Source organism: Sus scrofa, chromosome 9 (genome assembly GCF_054392235.1).
Source record: "Sus scrofa isolate SSC_HxYL_T2T_F1_AM1 chromosome 9, Sscrofa_HxYL_maternal_Yorkshire_Landrace_v2.0, whole genome shotgun sequence".
Taxonomy (NCBI): Eukaryota; Metazoa; Chordata; class Mammalia; order Artiodactyla; family Suidae; genus Sus; species Sus scrofa.
The window spans coordinates 121,592,447-121,615,354 of NC_139391.1; the positions used below are offsets into that span (position 1 = coordinate 121,592,447).

The following is a 22,908-nucleotide window of genomic DNA, read 5'->3' on the forward strand; positions in this document are numbered from 1 at the left end:
GTATCTCATTGCGGTTTCATATGCATTTTCCCTTATGACTGCTGAGGATCAGCGTCTTTTCATTTGCTTATTGTCTACCAGGATAACCTCTATCATGACAAATCTGTTTGTCTTTTGCTCATTTTTACAATCAGGATTTCTGTTACTATTTTATAGGAGATTTTTTGTATACCCTGGGTGTGAATCTTTTTTTAGATCTATATATATTGCAGCTATCTTCTCTACAGCTTGCTTTTTCACTCAGTAGTATCTTTTGATGAACAGAAACTTAATTTCAAAGAGGCCAGATTTATCAATCTGTCCTTTTGTGCTTAGTATTAATGTTTCCTGTGTAAGAAATATTTGCCTAATCCAAGGTCAAAAAGATATTCTCCAATGTAATCTAGAAATGCTATTCTTTTGCTTTTTACATTGAGGATTATGATCCATCTACAATAGATTTTTGTACAAGGTAGAAATCAAGGTTTATTTTCTTTCTATTTGTATCTCTAGTTGGTTCAGCATTATTTTTAAACAACCATTCTCTCTCCACTGTATTGCTGCAACATCACTGTCAAATATCAGATATTTGTATACATGGGTCTGTGACTGGATCATTCTTTCTTTTTTCCCTAATTCTGGCTTTCTTTTTAATTTCTTTTTTGCTGTTAAATATATTTTATATGTAACATTGCATAAATTTAAAGCTTACAACATATTAATTTGATACACTGATATATTGTAATATGATTGTTGTTGTGTTGGTATTTAGCACCTCTATTACATTACAGAATTATCCAATATTTTTAGGGACTGGGGTAATTTTTAGTCTTGGCAACTTTGATGAATATAATATTGTTGTCTATATTCATTATACTGTTCATTAGATCTCTATGGCTTATTTACTACTCATTGAAGTTTGTCCTCTTAAAGAGCATCAATCTTATCTCCCCACACCACACCTCACCCCCTGGTAGCCACCATTTTACTCTATTTTACAAGCTTGACTTTTTTAGATTAAATGGATAAGTGATGTAATACACAGTTGTCTTTCTCTGACTTATCTTGCTTAGCATACTGTGCTCAGCATTTATTTGTGTTATCACCCATGGCAGGATATCCTCCAAAGTCATGGCTAAATAACATTCCATTACTTGTATATGTAACATTTTTTTAATCCATTCACTCCTTAATGGGCATTTAGCCTGTTCCCACATCTTGGCTATTGTGACTAATGTTGCATAGGAGTACATATCTCTCTTGAAAATAGCTGTTTTCATTTTTGGACCATTCTATTCCATTGATCTATTTATCTCTCTTTGTACCAATATCACACTATTGTAATTGAAATAGATTTACAGTAAGTCTTATTATCTGGTGGTGTTGAGCCTAAAACTGTTCTGTTTCCAAATTGTTTTTACTGTCTTGGTCCTTCATAGGTCTGTATTTTAGAATCAGCTTGGCAGATTTTTGAGGGGAAAAAATACCTAGTGGATCTTGATTGATATTCATTGAAGCAATAGTTCAGCACTTTTATTAGTTTTTTCAGAGCCAATTTTTGCCTTTGTTGATTTTATCTGTTGTATATTTCCTTTCTCTTTCATTGATATCTGCATTTCTTTCTTTTTTTTTCTTTTTCAATAAGACTCCATGTGTTAAAAAAAGATACCAAACGTGGATATCACCTTAAAAATTTCCCTAATGCCCCTTTGCAGTCAATACTCCTACCCCTATCTGACCCCAGGCAATCCCATTACCTTGTTTTTCTATTGCATATTAGTTTTCATTTTATATAATTTAATATAAATTAATCATACAGTATGGACTTCTGCTTCCCTCTAGCTTAATGCTTTTGAGATTCATTCATGTAATTGAGTGTTTCCATGTTCTATTCTTTTCAATTGATGAGTGGTATTCCATTGCAACCTCAATGACTTTGATGTCGTATTTTATTATTATTTGGTTTTAAATATTTTTTTCATTTCCATAGTGATTCCTTTGATCCATCATATTTGGTAATTTCTAAATTCTTTTTTTAGTATTGATTTCTAGCTTAATTTCGCTATGGTTGAAGGATATGCTCTGTATGATTTTAAAACTTCTGAAATTTGTTGAGACTTGCTTTATGACCTGAACATGTCCTATTTTGGTTTTAATATATAAACTTTGTAGTCATGTTTTTCTTATTTTCTTTATAGTTACTGGTTTTTTTTTTGTTGTTGTGTATTTTTTTTTCTATCAGTTAGAAATTCCCAACTATGATGTTGAACTTGTTTTTCCTTTTAATTTAGCCAAGTTTTGCTTTGTGTGGTTCGAGGCTATATTATTAAGTGCATACAAATTTAGTATTGTTATGTCTTCATATTGAATCCTTATTAACATTATAAAATGTCTTTCTTTTTTTTAATTATTTCCCCAATACAATTTTTTTTCTACTGTACAGCATGGTGACCCAGTTACACATACATGTATACATAAAATGTCTTATTGTTAGTTTGTACTTCAGTATGAGTATGGCCACATTAACTTTATTTTGCATTGTGCAGCTTTTAATGTCTTTTCATTTTCAGTTGAATCCACATATTTAAGATGTGTTGTATTTAAGCATCTTATAATAGAGTTTTTAACTCTCTCTATAATCTTAACTTTTTACTGGGGTAGTGAGTTTACTTAATAAACGTACTTTCATTTTATTTTAAACTTAATATTTCACTATTTCTGCTCTATATTTCTCATCTGTTACTTTTTTTTTCCCTCTTTCTTTCCATTTTCCATTTTACACTGTGTAACTACTGGTTATGCAATTTTTGTAATTTTGGTAGTTATCCTAGAGATCACAACATGGATTCTTTGCCTATTAGATTCCACCTTAAATAAATACATCAATTACTTCTAGGATAATGCAAGAACGCTATATCTGTTTAACTTCATATATTACTTTTTTGCTTTTAGTCTTATTATCGTCATGTTTTAATTATGTTCATATATCAATTGCCCCCAAACACACACATAGAACATTATTTTTTGTGTTTTAAACTGTCAGTGTTAATTTAGACTTACTCACCTATTTCTGTTCTTCTGCTCTTCATTTCTGCATTGCTTGCTTCCATCTGGGATCATTTTCATTACGCTTGAAGAACTCTTTTATATTTCTTTAGTGAAAGTCTGCTGGTGAAAATTCTTTCATTTTTTTATTTTTCTGAGACCTCATCATTTTGTTTTTATTTTGGAAAGATATCCCTCCCCCTTCTTTTTTGCTTTTTAGGGCCACACCCACAGCATATGGAAGTTCCCAGGCTAGGGGTCAAATCAGTGCTGCACCTGCCAGCCAGCACCACAACCATAGCAATGCAGGATCTGAGCTACATCTGCGACCTACACCGTAGCTCATGGCAACGCCAGATCCTTAACCCACTGGGATCCTTAACCCAGGGATCCGAGCCATGTCTGTGACCTACACCACAGCTCACAGCAACACCGGATCCTTAACCCACTGAGCGAGGCCAGGGATTGAACCCGCAGCCTCATGGTTCCTAGTCGGATTCGTTAACCACTGCACCACGATGGGAACTCCCCATCTGGGTATTTTTTTTACTAATCCTTTCTTCAACCTATTGACTTCTTAATTTTGGTTATTTTATTTTTCAGTTCTAGAATTTCCATTTGATTCTTTTAAAAAATAGATTCCTCAGAACTACAGTGAGGTACCACCTCACACCAATCAGAATGAGCATCATTAAAAAGTCTACAAATAATAAATACTGAAGGGAATGTGAAGAAAAGGGAACTCTCCTACATTGTGGTGGGTGCAACCACTGTGGGAAAGAGTATGGAGGTACTTCAAAAACTAAAAATAGAACTACCATATGATCCAGCAATTCCCTTCCTGGGCATATATCCAGACAAAACTCTCATGCATCCCCTCCTTTAAATCACTCATTTCACATTTTATGTTTTAGAGGAATTGTCTAATTCTTCTTTATTGCCAAGGTTATGTTTATAGCTATTCAGAGCATCAAATGCATACTTAAACATATACATATACATATAAAGAAATTTGAGCAATCCAGAGTTGAACAGCTTTACCCATGTGTGTGTGTTGAGGAAGGCATTAACTTCATCCTTAGCTTGTGCTTAAATATTTCAAAAACATTTTTTATATTTGCTAATATCACTAAAGCTATACGTTAGGGATTGTTTGGGGGTTTTTTTGTTGTTATTCTCTTTAAGACGTGTATTAATAGGTTAGGCTTTCTATAAATCCGAGCTCAACCGGGAAGATATAACGTTATTTTAAATATGGAGTTTTGATCTGAAACTGTAACAATGAAAAGGTCAGATTTGTGAAGCTGGAGTCCTGGAAAGAGAATGAGTGTTTGTAATGCACTTGAGAGTGTCTGGAGAGATTTTAAAAATTTCTTTATGTGCTTAGTTCCATAAGAGCTTTTCTTGAAATAGCTTTGTAGTTTCTGTGGAGCCTGTGGTCTTTCAACTGACAGGCTAATTGAAGCCATCGCACCATTATTAGAATAAAGAAGAGAAAGAGTAGGATTATGAGGATGATAAAAATGTATAAAATTAGAATACAGGGATTAGTGTATATCCTGTGGCTTTGATTATACTCATTCTTTTTAGAAAACATTTTTCTTTGAGGAAAAGGAGAAAAGTAAGATACTTTTTAAAATAGAGAGAAAAGGGAAAACTAACCTGCGAAGACATACACAAAGAACCTTTAAATAAAATGCTACTCATGATGCCTCTTGAATTTATGGTATTTCTCAAAATAGAGATCTGTTTCTATACCAGATTCAGATGCCTTAAATATCCTAAAGAATACACTCTCAGTTATTTCTGAGTTAATTAGTTATAGAATTACGGGCACTTATTTCCTGTTTACTAATTGTTAGGCAGTTGGCAATATCTTTATAGCTTTGAAGCCTCCTCCTTAACCAACCTCTTCCTGCGTCTTTTAAAGACCTTGGAAGGGTGTGAATCTGAATTGCTCTCCTCCTCCTTCCCATCTGTCGAAATCTTAGTTGCCCATTTCCCTTGTGAAGCTTGTTCTACCCACTTCTACTCGCAATGATTTACAGATTAAAAATACTCTGAAAATTTAGGTTGTTATGGATTATGTTTTGAACATTATCTGATTAATTTCACTTAAGTATTTTTTGCACTATGTCCAGTCTTTGAGCAAATAGGCTATCACTAACATTTTCTTTTTCTTTTTCCCAGAGAGCAGCATGCAGTACTAGTTCTCCGGTATCAATATAATTAAATCTATAGTCTTGACTTGACGAAACTGACTGTCTTATTCCATTTCCTATAAAAGCTTATCACCAAGATAGGATTAAATGTGTACAAAAATGTATTAGGGTAAATGTCTGTGAGAGAAAATGGGAAGGAAGCTGTGGGAGCCATTGAACCACAGTGATACTGTGACCCAAAAGGAAGAAGAGAGGAAGGAAGGTTAGATGTAAGTGTCTTAGACTCTAGCGCACTTCTAAGGAAGGTTTGGCAAGGCCACTGGGGTTACCTGTTAGTTCCCACTTGTCTCAGAAGCTTTCTTGTCTTAGTGTTCTTGCTGTGCTCACTCATTAATTAGGAGAAGCCCATGGCAAGTGGGTCTAGTGCAAAGATAGAGATGGAGCTTCAGGCACAGCAGTTGGGACCCTTGGTCACTATTGTTGTTGGAGGCCTGAAAGGTACATTTTCATGGTCACAATACAGTTATCTTAGATGAAAATTTAATATATGTAAACTCTAAAAGGGCTCTCTATTTCTACCATTTCCTTCCTCTGTAAAGTAATTTTATTCATGAAAATTATCCAGGTTGAACTCCTTCAGAGCATGGATGCTGCTTTTCTTTATTTTGCAGAGTTCCATCGTAATGTCCTTTCTGTACCATTTTTTAAAAATCAAAAGCTTGAGAATGTAAACTAAACCCTCTGAGTAATTTACCATAATCACACAGTAGTTTCTTTAATAGGGACATTAAAAAAATTTTTGTAAAGAGGTGGTGTTGTTTTACATTTCCTTAAAAAAAAAAAAAAAAAAAAACCTGTGAGCGTATCAGTTCACTTTGAAATTGTTGCCAAGGGCTTTTTTAAAAAGGTGTTATATAAAAGGGAACTTACATCTAGGAATTTTGCCAGCACTGTTAGATAAGAAAATTGCTTTGTGAGTGATTATTTGTGAATATATCTAGTCATACACATTTATCGTCACCAGTGTTTAGATTATTTCATATCAGTGAAGCTGTTTTTAGAGCTTATGTTAGTACTTTCCTTTTTATCATCATATAGAACAAATTTAAAAACCTATTTTAAGCTCCAGGTTTTTATTATTAGAATCAACAGACACAATGATCCTGTCAAATTTGTTTATATATGTGTATGTATATTTTCATGTTTCCATATATTTTTTAAACAATCTTAAACTTAGAGTTGCTGGTACAAAATTTTATTTTCCTGTACTATTTGAAGGTGATTTGCCAACACGATGCCACATCACTCCCAAATACTTCAGGATGCTTTCTAACAAGCAAGAATATTCTACCTCCTAACTTTAATACAACATCCAAATCAGGAAACTAACATTGATATGTTGCTGCCACTTAAGCCTTAGTCTTTTTTCAAGTTTCACTAATTTTTCAAATATTATCCTTTATAGAAAAAAAGAATCTAGTTCAGATTTCAGTTTTCATGCCTTCTTGATCTCCTCTATCTGGAACAATTTCTTACTCCTTTTTTTTTTTTCTTCATTTTATTGACGTTGGTGCTTCTGAAGATTATAGACCAGTAATTTTTTTAGAATGTTGCTCAATTTGATTTGTCTGATGTTTCCTCATGGTTAGATTTAGGTCATACGTCTTTCGCAGAAATAGCATAGAAGGAATGATTTAGTGTCATTTCTTCCTTGAGAGTAGCACACAGTTGTGGCTTTTCCAGTTATTGATGATGATCACTTTGATTACATAAAAAAAGATACTATTTACTAGGCTTCTCTGCTATGAAGCTGCCCTTTTTTCCCTTTGTAATTAGGATTTTATGAGACAATTTGTCACTATGTAAATATCCCATTCCTTATCAGACTTTCCATTTATTTATTAATTATCATACTCAAATGGACCCTTGAGTCCTCATTTTATTCCAGGGATTATATTCTCTTACTATCATTACTTATTTTGGTGCTCAGATTGTCTTCAATTAGATTTTAAAGATCTTCAAGTGATAGACATACTCTTATCACTCTTAGACCACTGCCTTTCTTTCTGGCTTAAAAAGATGTTCCAAGCTTTTTTTCTCTGTCCCAGTTCTATAATTATCCATTTCTCCAAGGAGCCCAGTTTTCTCTAGTCAAAAATGGTAAGAAACCAAGATCTGTATGTGAGGTGTATTCACCGCTATTGGGGTTTCATTGCCTACAAGTCATCTCCGTGGACAGGTCTAGTAATGTATGTATATATAAATATATTTGGGTATATTTAAGCACACAAACATACATTTGCATCCATTTTTTGAGATATAATTCACATACCATAAAGTTCACCCCTATGAGTAAGTCGCAGTTTAGTGGTTTTTAGTATATTCAAAAGGTTATGCAACCATCACCACTATTTAATTCTAGAACATTTCCATCACTCCAAAAAGAAACACTATATCCATTAGAGGTCACACACTGGAGTTCCCGTTGTGGCTCAGTGGTAATGAACCTGACTAGTATCCTTGAGGATGTGGGTTTGATCCCTGGCCTTGCTCAGTGGGTTAAGGATCCAGCATTGCTGTGAACTGTGGTGTAGGTCGCAGATGCAACTGGGATCCCATGTGGCTGTGGCTGTGGCTGTGGCATAGGCCAGCAGCTGTAGCTCCTATTTGACCCCTAGCCTGGGAACCTCCATATGCCACAGGTGTGACCCCAAAAAGAAAAAAAGAAAAAAAGAAGTAGTCACACCCCATGATCCCTGATTTCAGCCTTTAGTAGTCATCAGACTTTCTGTCTCTATAAATTTGCGAGGTTTCTTGTTTTTTTGTTATCGTACTTTGGTTGGTAACTTTTGTGAACTAATTCTGTAAAGTCTATATTCTTTGTCATGTGTGGCCACTGAAATCTCTGCTTTGTGGTCAGCTAATGATTGGACAGAGGTTTCCTTAAATGGCTATAACCAGTAAGTTTCCCAGTCTTTGCCATAGGGCTCTGTGTATATGTTTGAGTATGCCTTTATTACTCACCCAGCCAGTTGACAATTCTGTCTTGCCTTCAGTGACTGCTTGTGCAGACTCTCAAGATCAGCCAGAGGTGAGAGCTTAAAGCCTTCTCAGGCCTTTCTTGAGCATGCACAAAGCTTTGGGAATTTCTATAGCCTTTTGCATGGATATGGCCTTTCTCAGAAAGGTGTCTGAGTCTTTCATAGCCCTCATGAATCTTTTCCCCCAGCTTTTCCTTTTAAGCTTTTTGATTCATCTCTTATCTGCTCCAAATTTTATCTATCACCTCAAGCAGTCAAAAAATTAAACAATTGTCTGTAATTGGTTTTGGTAAATGCCCCTGGGGAAAAGGCTTTCATACTGAGTGAATCTTTGGGGAACCACTAAACAGGTCAAATAATGACAATTCTCTGGGGGTGATTCTTTACAGGAACTCTAACCCCATTTTTGCTCCCTCTGGTGGCTGCCAGGCCATTTGTTTTCACTGCAAATGCGGGTTGTTAGTTTTCAAGGTCATGTTGCTGCAGAGCAGAGGATGGAACTATGGCAAGTTAAAAATGCCACAAAGGTCCTTGTTCTTAGCAAAATTCAGTTGTTTTTCTGGAATACATGTTCTTTGGGCTGCTGCAAACCCTTTGGTCAATATCCAGAGCTCTGGGAAAAGTTGATGGTAACAATTTTTCTTATTGTTACAGAGAAGCACATTTTTGGATATCCTTACTCTACCTTTTTTTGTTTGTTTGCTTGCTGATGATACTGCCCTCATTCATTTTTATATCTGTTTATTTGTGTTGAAAACCATGAATTCATAGTAATACTTCCAATTTTGATCCAACCCAGAGGATTGATTCTAGTCTTCATCATTCCTTTATTTGTAACTCCTTTCTCTGACAGTGAGAAACCCAGCTGCCAGCATCTTTAAAACATTTATCTGTTTGATCAACATTGCAGGATGTAACCCATCTCCCATTGCTTCTGCCACTTCTCTCTTGCACAAAAGGCCTCCTTCCCATGGTCAGGATGTAACACCTCATGCCAGAATGTCACCCTGCATGTACTGCTCTTCATCCTGTCAGCCACTGATTCCCCATTTTTGGCCACCACTTCCCCACATTGATGGCCTTGTCATCCTGGCCAGGCCACCCCTCTCTGTATCTGTGTTGCTCTGCCTGTTGGTTTCAGGAAGGAAATGGTAGCTTAATGATATTTTAAAGATGAAGTTTATTATCCTTTCTGTCTTTCTTGAGTTTTATTTGTGAGGGTTTATTATAAAGATTTATTAGACTTGCATTGGCATATTTGGTTTCAAAAAATTTTTAAAAAGGGGGGTACAACTTACATCTCTAAAGAAATAGGTGGGTAGTTTTTTGTTGGTTTTTTTTTTTTTTTTTTTTTGCGTCTGTGGAAAACTGATCATTTTCGAAAGGTCCAAGAATCTAAGAATCTGTAAGAATTTTAGAATTGAGTAAAACCCCATTCAGACAACTTCATATTCTTCTGATGATGGCTCAAATGATATATTTGGGAAAAGGACATGGTAATCCTTGATGTCATTGCTACCATTTCTTAAGCACTTCACTATGTGCTGGACACTGTTTTTATTTCTCAGATAAGTGTATGTGTTGTTTTCTATTATTACCTTTGTGTTATAGATGAAGATATTTGCTCCCATTTATCACAAAAGGCCTCAAAAGATTTGTCTGTATGTGCTATAATCAAGTCTTCCCTACACTTATATCAATCAGGATTGTTCACCTACATCACTGTACTGAAAACGGTCTGGTCAGAAAACAAATGTATTCCAGACCATAAAGTATCACCACAGTCTTTTCTACCTCAGTTAATAGTAACTCCCTCCCCCAGTTGCTCAGTTAGAAACCTTCAGTCATCCTCACCTCTCCTTTCTTTCTCTTACACTGCATGTTGAGAAAAAGACAACTGCTACCTATCCCCAGGAGCAGCAATCTCAGGGTGTCAACCCACTGCGTGGTTTGCAGGTATTGGGATTATTAACAAAGGCATAACTTGCACAGACTCTGGAAGGAACAGTGCTTTACTCTCACAGAAAAGAGAGCAAGGTCAGCTTCAGTAGTCCCCTAGAACGAACATGTCTTAGCCCTCAGGCAGTAATTGCAGGGAGATGGGCTGCACACACCCCTCTTGTTCTGCAGGGAAAGGCCACATTCCCTTCTCACCGAGAACATAGATAACAGTGGGCTTGGCCAGATACCATGTGCTACACTCACTTAAGGAGAACAAAGAAGCACACAGCAAGCCTGGGAACAGGGAAAGATACTCCCAAACAAGGCAGTAAGCCCAGCACAAGCTGTGAGGGCTCCTTGTCTCCATATGAGGAAACCTTCCGGGCCTACAGCATATTTTATAACATGCAGAGTTCAACAGGCTGTGCATGGCTGCTGGTCCCAATACCACACATCTAATCCATTAGAAGTCTTTTTGGCTCTGTCTTCAAAATATACCCAGAACCTGATTCTTGCCACCCCTACCACTGCAGCCACCCTGGTTTAAACTATAATCACCTACCTGGTCTTTCTGCTTCCAGTGGCTTTTTGTATTATTCACTGTAAAAGCCAAAGTCTTTATGCTTGTCAAGGCTGTAATTTCTTTTTCTTTCTTTTTTTTTTTTTTTTTGGTTTTCTTTATTTATTTACTTATTTTTTAATTTCCCCAATATGTTTTTTTTTTCAATTTCATGTATTATTATTCTTTGCAACATTCACTGAGCCCCAGCCATACATGCCACACTTATTCACACGTCAGAGCCCTTGCACTGGCTGTTTTCTCTGTTTTGAACAGTCTTCTCCCAGAGATCTATGTGGCTTGTTCTTTTACCTCCCTCAACTTGTTATTCACGTGGTATGGCTGGCCCTAACTACCCTACTTAAAACTGCAGTTTCCTCTTAGCTCAGCACTCCTTTCCTGATTTGCTTTTTGCCACCACACTTACTACTTTCAAGCATATATATGTATGTTTGTATTTATTTATTTAGGCTGTGTCTTTTTCCACTAAAGTATAAAGCTTTTTTGTGCATTTTGTTCACTGCCTAGACCAGTCTTTCACAAAGTAGGCTCTCAGTAAATATTTGTTGACTCAAAGGAATTGAAATTTAGGGAATTTAAATATTCTGGTAAATGGCAAAACTAGATTTGAAGTATTTGACATTCAGATCCACTATTATAAAAATTTCAATTTTTAAACAATCAGTGATTTTTAGAGCACTTTACTATTAACAAGTTATTGTCCTGGGGACTGTAGTTAGGGGCTAATTTTGTGATTTCAGCTAATCTGTGAACCTTATAACCATGATGTTTTCATGGTAAAACGTATGCTGAGTTTCAAAGAAAATAGTGGTAAATGAATGGTTCATCACTGCGGGTTACCTATACTGAATAGTAAAGAAATCAGAAAACATGGTATTGATAAATAGTCTTAGGGGAAAAGGAATATAATGAGCAATATTGAGTACTAAATATTTTTTAATAAAAATAGTGATTTATAACCAAATCTTAAAACTCTAAATTGTAGTGTGGGAATACATTCACATTGTTTGATTTTAGTTTAATTCTGAATATGAGTGTGTGTGTGTGTATCCAAAATTATATCATCAAGAAGATATGTAGACATAAATAGATATAGATATTGATCCAAGAGGAATTGATACACACACACAAAATCAATCCTCCTTGTTCATAGGTTCCATATTTGCAAAGTCACCTACTTGATAAGATTTATTTGTAACCCCCAAATCTATACTCTTGGTGCTTTTGAGGTCATTTACTGGATGTGCCTGTGCACACAATGTGGAAAAATTTGAGTTGTCCAATGCATACATTCCAAATTCAGATCACACTAGGTAATGCTCTACCTTTTTGTTTCAGCTCTCACACTGTAGACAAGTGTTTATTTTTGCAGTGTGGTTAGTGCCACATTTTTGTGCTTTTGGTGATTTTGGTGTTGGTTATTTGCTGTTTAAAATGACCCCCAGGTGTAATGCTGAGGTGCTATCTACTTTCCTGCTAAGCACAAGAAAGCTGAGATGTGCCTTATGGAGGAAATACGTGTGTGTGTGTGTGTGTGTGTGTGTGTGTGTTAGATAAACTTTGTTCAGGCGTGAGTTATAGTGTTGACTGTGATTTCAGTATTAATGAGTCAACAATAAATATTAAATAAGATCTTTAAATGGAAACTCACATAACACAAGATTATATTGATCAGTTGTGAATATGTTATAACTGGAGGCTTGCAGAAGGCTAATACACTCTATCGCCTAGGAACAATGATTTAATGTCTGCTAATCCAGTATTTGCAGAAATTTCACAGAATGTAACTACTGTAAGTAATGATCTATCCTACATACATACAGTTTTCTCCAAGAAGAGTAATTTTCATTGTTTGTCTCTTTCACTATTTTAATCATTATATTAAATTCCAGTGAAGCTCAGTGTGAGTCTTTCATATATTTATATTCCAGAGATGTCACCCAAATTGAAATCCTAATGCAAACCATTGAATGACATGTTACTAAGTAATTTTTTAATATAATTAAAATTTTTAAATTATGAAATGTATCATACACTCAAATGAGTAAACATAATTTGTATTTATGATTTTTACATACAGTTTAGGAAATATAGTATTACCAATATCTTTGAATTGCTCCAGGTGCTTCTCTCAGATTCACTGTTCCTGCACCAGAGTCAACCAATATTCTAAACTTTGTGATTGTCATTCCTCTGCATTCTTCTTTTTTTTTTTTATAACGGCTGCACCTATGGCATGTAGAAGTTCCCAGGCAAGGGGTCAAATTGGAGCTGCATCTGCAACCTACAATGTAGCTCGTGACAACGCCAGATCCTAACCCACTAAGCAGGCCTGCATCCTCATGGAAACTATGTTGGGTCCTTAACCCGCTGAGCCACAATGGGAACTCCTGCATTTTTTAACTAAAGCTATCTCTTGTTAGTATATGAATATTGATTGAATATAAAGCAAAAAGAAAAATGTATGTTTTATCATTAGATGTTACTGTTACTCACCTAAACTCTGCCACATATGTCAGTATTGTTAAGATCTAGAGACTGCACGGTGACAGTAGCTAAGGCCTTGAGCTCTGGAGCTGGGTCTTAAATTGAAGATGGGAGCTGCATGAGTTTAAATTCTGGTCTGCTGCTTACTAACTGAGTGACCTTACACAAGTTGTTTACCATCTCTGTGCCTCAGTTTCTTCTTCTATAAAATGGGGATATTAAGAGTACTTACCTCAGAGGTTGTTGTAAGGGTTCAGTAAAATATATATATATATAATTATCCATAGCAATCAATAGCAGTTATTAATTAATAAATTTTATTGGCTATTTAACAATTTAAAAATTACTGCTTAAAAGCTACTTGCTTTTTTGAGTACTAGATTAAATAATCTTTTCTTTAAATGTTATCCTAATTTCTTTTAGACATCCATGTGTTTTAATGATTCTTGTCATTCTTTGAGCTCTTTTCATTTGGCTTATTGTGGCATTACTTAAAAACAGTCTGTCCTTGGTATCTCTTTTTTTGTTTCTCAGATTATTTGAGAACAGCTTTCCTTTTAGTTTGTAAATTAATTTATTCCACATATTTTATATTTTCTTTTTTTCTACTTAACATACTCTAGGGGCTACTGGTGCCAAGAGCAATAAGCCAAAAGCTGTTCTATTTCATTATTTGTTTGTTTTGACCTCATGTTGGCAGAAGTTCATTGTAGTGATAGATAAAACAGTTTGTCTATCAAATAAATGCTTTATATAAATGTCAAGCTCCTGTTGAAGTGACTGAGTTCGTATTTCCTCTTCTCAGTGTTGTTCTTAGATCTGTGTTGAATCATGAGACAGCTCACTATTTAGGTTAGAGTTTGGAGAAACACTTAACATATCCTGGTTAAAACTTGTGGACTCAACTACTGTGTACTGATAGCCAGTAAATCAGTAAATATATCAGTACTTCAGCAGTACCAAGAAACTAAATGGGAATCTGTTTTAGAAGTCTAATCCCTGCTTGCATGCCCATCTAGCAGCTTTTCTGTCTTGTTAGAGACCATCTTCTGACTTCCTTTTCATTCTTCTTGTGAGTCTGAGCATCCTTCATCCTCATCTACAAGAGTGATTGTCCGATAAAATAGTACTGTATGTTGCCTACTCCTGGGACAAAAGAGTACTATTCTGTATCTCCTGTACCAACCTGGTAAAGGTGACTTTGTATGTGAGAGTGTTTTAGGAGAAAGAAGATTGTAGATAAATCTTTAAAGAGTCTAACTGTAAGACTGAAAACTTTCCTTCATGATTTTAAGGTAATTCAAGAGCAGTGGTGGTTATTGTGTATTTTGGATAGGCAAGGAAGGTCCCACTGACCTGTGGAAAATTATTTGCAAAGTTAGCATCTCTGTCATTGTGTAGCAATTATTCATAAAGAAAAACAAGTCAAGTGTTTTCCATGTTAATTTTAATAAGAACTTACATTTTATATGAATGTTAGCACCAAGATTAAACTTTAACAACTGTCTTGTGTTTTCATGTCTAAGTTCTAGCCTACAGTCAATATGTTAATAAATGTATTACATAGAGAAATTAAAAGTTTTCCTTTGCTAAACCCAGAAGTTATGGATTAAAAAATATTAAGTTACCCTCACTCAGATGGTCATTTCTTTTGAGGGTATGGAGTCTTATTCTCCACCTCTTTTGAACCCAAGCAGAAGATGGGTCCTCCTGTCTTCCATGGACCCAAACAGTGATAATTCTGTACACAGTCTAAGTGAATGTCTTAGTCTGTTCAGGCCACTGTTACAAAAATACCACTCACTGGGTTGCTTAAACAATAGACATTTATCAGTCACAGCTCTTGAGTCTGGGAATTTCAAGATCACAGTACTGGCCAATTTGGTGTCTGGTGAGGGCTCACCTCCTGGTTCATAGACAGCCATCTTTTTGCTGTAGCCTTACATAGCAGAAGAGGCAGGGGAGCTTTTATGGGTCCCTTTCTAAAGACACTAATACAATATGTGAAAACTCTAATTCATGGCCTAATCGCCCCTAGTGGCCCCACCTCAAAATAATTTTACTTTGAAGATTAGGTTTCAGCATATGAATTTTGGAAGAACACAAATATAATAAAGGTATAAAGAATACAGGCTTTGTATTCTGAAATGTTAGGATTCAAATCCTAGCTCTAGCTATGTGACTTTGTCCAAGTTAATTACCCTCTCTAAATATCACTTTTCTTATTTCATTTTGTGAGGATTAATTGAGAATGTGGAAAAGCATTTAGCACAGTGTTTGGCACATAATTGGTCAAGCTCCCTTGTGCCTTTAACTTGCATGCCTTTTCTCTTCAGCATGCCTAAAGAATATCTATATTCTTCCTTGAAGAATGTGAGATGAACCTTGCAGCAATTCTGGTCACATCCTCTTCTTTGAGATTAGCATCACCTTGTCTGAGATACTTCCCTTATCTTTATCTCTACTTCTTGCACTAAGACATGGTTACCAACCCTTTCCCTCTGAGCTTTTATACATCCATCAGAGCTTTCCTCACTATGCACTTTTTCATTGTGCATGTGAAATTCTTCTACAAGATTCTGAGCTGAGAAATCCAGATTTTTATCTATTCAGACCAGAAGGAAGTGGCACAATATAGTCAAGGTTATGAAAGGCTGGAATTTACAACAATGAGTACTCAACAATGCTATTATTGGGATTGGAAGGAGAGATAAAAAGCTTTACAAACTAAAAGTTCAGCACACTAAACCAGCAATGTTAAAGGGAACTCTTTAACCAGAAAAGACCATAAATATAAATACAAAAATTACAAAAGGTAAAAATCTTGTCAGTAAAGGCAACATACATTAAAGTTAGTAAATCAACCATTTATGAAGCTAGTACAAAAGTTAAAAGAAAGAGGAGTTCTCGTTGTGGCGCAGTGGAAACGAATCCGATTATTATCCATGAGGATGCAGGTTCGATCCCTGGCCTCGCTCAGTGGGTCAGGTGTCTGGCATTGCTGTGAGCTGTGGTATTGCTGTGGCCATGGTGTAGGCCAGCAGCTGCAGCTCCAATTAGACTGCTAGCCTGAGAATTTCCATATGGCATGAATATGTCCCTAAAAAAAAAAAAAAAAAAAGTTAAAAGAAAAAAAATAGTAAAGTCATCTGTATCCATAAACATCTGTATCCAAACAAGAAAACATAAAATATTGTGTCAAAAACATTAAATGTTGGGGATGGGCAAGTAATAATGCATTCCGACTTGTGATCATCAGTTGTACATGTGTATATGTAGGTTGTTAGGGATGAATCTCGTGGTAACCACCAAGTAAAAACCTCTAATAGATACACATGCAAAGAAGATAAAGGAATCTAAGCATAACATAAAAATAGTCATCATGTCAGTGAGGAGGAGATTATAAAGTGTGCAGATGTCAAATAATTATGTAATATACCTGAAACTAACATAATATTATTTGTCAACTACATATCCATTGAAAACAAAAACAGAAAATACTAGTAAGTTGCAAATATCTATATATCTTATGTGTAGTACTACAACATGTATATTATTTTCATTAAAAATTTAGGTATGATTTACTTTTAATGAATCACAAATATTATGAACACCATTTCATTAATTTTGACAAATGTGGAGTTCCCATCGTTGCTCAGTGGGTTAAGAACCCCACTAGTATACCTGAAGATGCAGGTTCAATCCCTGGCCTCACTCAGTGGGTTCAGGATCTGGCATTGCTGAGAGCTGTATGCAGCTCAGATCTTGCATTGCTATGGCTGTAGTGTAGGCTGGCAGCTGCAGCTCCATTTCTACCTGGGAACTTCGATGTGCTGTGGGTACAGCCTTGAAGAAAAAAAAAAAAAATCTTTTTTTTTGACAAATGCATACACTTTTTTTTAAAATCTTCATGTTTATCCCTTTAGTGACTACTCTAATCATAGTTGATTTTTCTAATTTTTTACAATTTGTACTAGTTTATTAAGTGGTTGATCCACTATATATTTGCCTTTACTCATTGGATTTTTCCTTTCCTATGGATTCCTACTTCTTTTTATAGCGTTTTCCTTCCCACTTAAAAAGACCCATTTAATGTTCATTTTAGGCCAATTATAGTATTGATGAACTCTTAGTTTTTGCTTGTCTGAGTTCTTTATCTTTTCTTCAATTCTAAATGATAACCTTGCTGGGAGAGTATTCTAGGTTGCAGCTTTTTCTCTTTTACCACTTTGACTATATCATGTCATTCCCTTCTTACCTGCAAAGTTTCTGCAGCAAAGTCAGCTGATGACTTTATGGGGATCCCTTGTATACATACTCTGTTTTTCTCTTGCTGCCTTTAGAAGTCTGTCTTTATCTTTAACTTGCCATTTTAATTACGATATGTCTTGGTGTGAGTCTGTTTGAGTTCATCTTGTTTCGGACTCTCTGTACTTTCCGTACCTGGATATCTATTTCCTTTTTCAGGTTCAGCAATTTTTCAGCCATAATTTCATCAAATACATTTTCAACCCCCTTCTCTGTCTCTTCTCCTTCTGGGTCCCCTATAATGCAATTGTTGGTATGCTTGATGGCTCAGAGGTCACTTAAACTGTTCTCATTTTTAAAAATGCATTTTCTTTTTGATTTTCTATTTGGGTAATTTCCATTATTCTGTCTTCCAGATTGCTTATGTGTTCTTCTGTATTACTTAGTCTGCTTATAATTCCTTCTAGTGTGTTTTTTTCATTTCAGTTATTGTATTCTTCAGTTCTGATTGGTTCATTTATATCTTCTACTTCCTTATTAAAATTCTCACTGTGTTTATCTATTCTTTTCCCTAATTCAGCTAACATTCTTATTCCTAATACTTTGAGTTCTTTATCTGGCAAATTGTTTCTCTTTCATTAGTTGTTTTTTCAGGGATTTTCTACTGCTCTTTAAATTATGACAAATTCCTCTCTCTTCTAATTTTGCTTAACCTTCTCTGTCTCTATGAAATTGGGGATAATAGTTTACCTGTTGTAGTCTTGAAGAAGTAGTATTGTTTGGGGCATCCCAGTACAGTTTGCTTGTGCCCATGACTGGATTTGACAATAACAAAAATTGCATCTTTGGAGTTCCTGTCATGGCTCAGTGGTTAACGAATCCAACTAGGAACCATGAGGTTGCGGGTTTGATCCCTGGCCTTGCTCAGTCGGTTAAGGATCCGGCATTGCCATGAGCTGTGGTGTAGGTCAGACGTGGCTCGGATCCCACATTGCTGTGGTTCTGGCATAGGCTGGTGGCTGCAGCTCCAATTCAACCCTTAGCCTGGGAACCTCCATATGCCACGGGAGTGGCCCAAGAAATGGCAAAAAGACAAAAAAAAAAGACCAAAAAAAAAAAAAAAAAAGCATCTTTCTTTGGGGATGTGCTGGCAGCTATTCACTTGGTAGGAGATGGGCCTGAAAATGCAGGGGCTAGGGCCAGAGCAATGGTTCCCCTTTCATCAGTGGCCATAATAGGCCTATCAGGGGCAGGAGCAGGTTCCATGTTGCTGGAATAGAAGCCCTGAACTGGCTCCTTTCCCTTTAAGTGTGTGCTCTCCATGCTCCCAGCAGTGGCACCTTCTCTCCAGAGGTACAGTGCCTGAGTAAGAGATGGTGGTGATGGCACTAGATGTAGGCCAGGGCTTAGGCTGTAGCAGCCCTGTTGAAGTCTGAGACCCAGATTGCTTCTGATGCACAGCCTGTGTACGTGGGGAGAGGTATGGGGCAAAGATAGGCAATGCTTTTTTTCATTTTTTAAAGTTGTATTGAATATAGTTGATTTACAATGTAGTCTTCTGTGTGACAAAGTGATTCAGTTATAATATATATGTACATACATCCATGGAGAGGAAGTTCTGAATAGAGTGAATGGATTTGGTTCAACTCAGAGTAGGGTTAGACTAAAGCCAAACAGTGCTTGGAAGAACTCCAAGGGAAAGAACTTGCTAAAAAACTGTGTTTTTCAAACTGTGAATCATAACTTCAGTTTACTGGGTGGCCTCTGAAAAGGCACTTTTGCTGCGAACCTAATACAAAACTATAACACAATTAGAAAGTAAGATCAATACATTGCTGATTTTCACTTTTTTCCTCAGCTCTCTAGTTAAAAAATAGTGGGGTCACTGAATCCATACCATCTGTATCTTTGTGTTGTGGGCCTTCCTTTTATATTATACTTCTCCTGTAGCACAAACATAGAAATAGCATACTTCTCAGTAAATATTAACTGTATTTATATAAAGATGGATCAGACCTTTGTCAAAGTTATGTCAGGGATGATGAGGCATAATTGATTCTATATATCTCTAGGGGATTTTTTTTTTCTTTTTGGCTGTGCCCCTGGCATGCAGAAGTCCCCAGGCCAGTGATCAAACCCAAGCCACAGTAAGTAATCCAGGCCACAGCAGTGACAACACTAGGTCCTTAACCCACTAGGCCACCAGGGAACTCCATAAATCTCTAGTTTTAAGGAATCCTTAATTTAGGCATCTTTCATTGAGAAGGGAAATCTTGAAAATATATTTATCACTCAAGTCACGTGATTTCTTATCAATAAATCCCAGAGATCCATGTTCATGGAAAAGGAAGTGACAGAGCACCATCAGGAATGCTCCAACTAGGATAGCATTAGAACCTTTCCCCTCTTTCTTCATTTTTTGGTTCCTTTTCTTTTCTCTCTGTTTGTAACTCTTCCTTCAACTCCTAGTAAACACATACACATACACTCACACACAGACACACACACGTATTCATGAGCTCCGGATAAAAGTACAAAAAAGAACTCAGAAATATAACTATGTAAACCAAAGGAAAGTAAATAAGTAAAAGGATGCTAATCCATCTTTCAGTTTCTTAAATTAGACTGAGGAGTTCCTGTTGTGGCTCAGTGGTTAACAAATCCCACTAGGAACCATGAGGTTGCGGGTTCCACCTCTGGCTTTGCTCAGTGGGTTAAGGATCCGGTGTTGCCGTGAGCTGTGGTGTAGGTCTCAGACGTGGCTTGGATCCTGCGTTGCTGTGGCTGTGGCCGGCAGCTACAGCTCCAATTAGACCCCTAGCCTGGGAACCTCCATATGCCGCAGGTGCGGCCCTAAAAGGACAAAAAGACAAAAACTTTAAAATAAATAAATTAATTAATTGGTTAAATAAAATTAGACTGAGCTCTGGAAACTTGATTATATTGAAGAAAAGCTTCTTTCAAATTCATTAAGTAATGATTCCATGATCCAATTTTTATCTCATTAGAAAAGATTGTGATAAAATCATCATTAGCAGAAAAAGGTTAAAAGATAACAATAGTATTTCAAAAGATACCATTAAGAGAATGAAAAGGCAGACAACACATTGGGAGAAAATACTGATAATACATATGTCAGACGATGGACTTGTCAACAGAATATATGAAGAACTCCCACGAATCAACAGTAATAACATGAACAGTCCAATTAAAGAAATGAGCAAGAACTTGAAGAAGAGATAGTCACAAAGGAATATGTTTCAGTTGCCTAAAAGCATGTGATAATATGCTCTGTGTCATTAACTATCAGAGAAGTTTGAGTTAAAACCACAGGAATTAATAAAGGGAAAAGACTGGCCATATCAAGTATTGACAAGGATGTGAAACAGTGAGTACTCAAACTTTTGCTGGTGTGAGTGTGATAATTGTACAACCACTTTGCAAAATAGTTTGGCAATTTCTTAGAAACTTAAACATGTACTTATCATTTGAACGTTGAACCTCCACTACTAGGTATTTACCCAAAGGAGATGAAAACCTATGTCCACACTAAGCTTTGTGTATACAGAGCAGCTCTATTCGTACTAGCCCAAACTGGACAAAACCCAAATGTTTATCAGTGGGAGAATGGATGGACCAATTGTGTTATGTTCATACAGTGGAATACTACTCCACAATTAAAAGGAATGACTACACTGATGCACACAACGACATGGAAAAGTCTCAGAAACCTTATACTGAGTGAAAGAAGCCAATTACAAAGGAGTATATAGTATATGAAACCATTCTATGAAATTATTTTATAAATGCAAAGCTAATAATAGGTTGTGAAAAAATCAGATCGCTAGTGGCCTGGGATAGAGACGGTTTGACTGCAAAGAAGCTTGAAGGATATTCTGGAAAGATGGGAATATTCTGTAATGATGTATTTACATAAACAACCCAGTGCAAGAAGTTGTGAAACTGAAATGTATGCCTTTTGTTGAGTATAAGCTACGTTTGAGTGAAGTTTTTTAAGTAAAAAAAGAGTTCTAGTCACCATTCTGACTACCTTGGCCTCTGAGAGATATCCACACTTGCCTTCTCTATGGTAACCCTTCCTAGTTGTCTTTGATGGCCCTGGACAGAGAAAATTTTCATACACACAAAATCATAGTCCATTGTATCTAAGTACATAAAAACACACAGCCTCTCACTAAAATGATGCACAATGGATACATGGTGGGATACGTGGAAGAGAACAAATATCCGGGATTTAAACAGCATGATTGGGGTGCTGGTCTTTTAAAAATAAATGGGACAGAGTCTGAATTTTTTTGTTGTTGTTGTGTTCTAAGTCAGGGGTCAGTAAACGGTGACCCATGCTGTCTGCTTCTGTACTGTCCTTGAGCTACAGATGGTTAATATTGTAAGGGATAGTTTAAGAAAAGAAAAAAATATGCAACAGATATATAAGTGTCCCTCAAAGACTAAAGATTTGGATTTTTATAGCAAAAGCTTACTAATTCTTGTTCTTTACTCTTTGATCAACACAGCCTGCCTACTGTAAATGATTCAGCCTCTTAAAAACTTGGACAGGTTATCTTTTTTAAAAATTATCATCTCAGCTGTTTGAAGTACTAGTTAGTGAATATTAAGCATACATTCTTATTTCCTTTCCTATAAAGACTAAGATGAATATTAAGTTGAAGGGTCTGATAGTTGCGTCTCTAGGAGTACTATGTTTCCTATGAATGGGCCTCGTTGGCTTTGTACCAGGAGGCCTGGTGAAAATGATGTTAAGGACAGTAAATAGCCAGAACACCTGTGATTTGGCATGAGGTTCTCTCTCAGCCTTCTGCAGAAAAATGCAGGGCAATACCAAATGTTTCTCATTAGCCCCATGGTCTTATGGGAGAAAACATTTTTATGCTTTAGCCTTCTGTGGGAGAGAGGTTTAGAAGGTGTTTGAGAACCTATAGAGGCTAGAGAGGTTGGTATTTCTTATTGTCTCTTAGGATAGGGGATCTGCACTATAGTTTCACAGCTTTAAGATTTCCCCGCATATAATTCATTAAATCTCTCACATTACTGCAGGATCTTCCCACCCTCTCCTACCCTTTGCTTCTGCCTCCCACAGTCTCATTTGCCTGACCGCAAACCATGATGGATCTTTAGAAATTAATGTAAGTGCTCTGAACATCTCTTTATTCCAAATTTTAAAGATGAGCTTGAGTATAATGGGACATCTAGAATTGCTCTAGGAAATGTGCAGCCTCTTTGAGGGATCCCACTGTGCTAATGGCTCAGGCGTTCAAGCGGAGGGATCGGTGAAATTGTGGTGGATAGCCCAGGGACAAGAACAAGCAGCAGCTTGATGTGAGCAAGCACTTAGTTTAAAATCTGTGAATGTTTATGACATTTCTATCTTTTCCTCTTTTCTCCA

General features: G+C 36.2%; 1 protein-coding gene and 1 long non-coding RNA gene across 4 annotated transcripts in view; one reads left to right on the forward strand and one right to left on the reverse strand.

Annotated features, from left to right (window-relative positions):
* Positions 1 to 22,908, forward strand: part of RABGAP1L (RAB GTPase activating protein 1 like) — a 657,995-nt gene that overhangs the window by 389,245 nt on the left and 245,842 nt on the right.
* LOC110262254 (uncharacterized) overlaps positions 14,666 to 22,908 on the reverse strand; it is a 54,285-nt gene continuing 46,042 nt past the window's right edge. Inside the window, exons 2-3 of the long non-coding RNA XR_014816310.1 lie at positions 16,920 to 17,081; positions 14,666 to 16,335 (exon numbers count right to left, since the gene is read on the reverse strand). This is a non-coding gene — a long non-coding RNA (uncharacterized LOC110262254). The remainder of the gene's footprint in view (positions 16,336 to 16,919; positions 17,082 to 22,908) is intronic.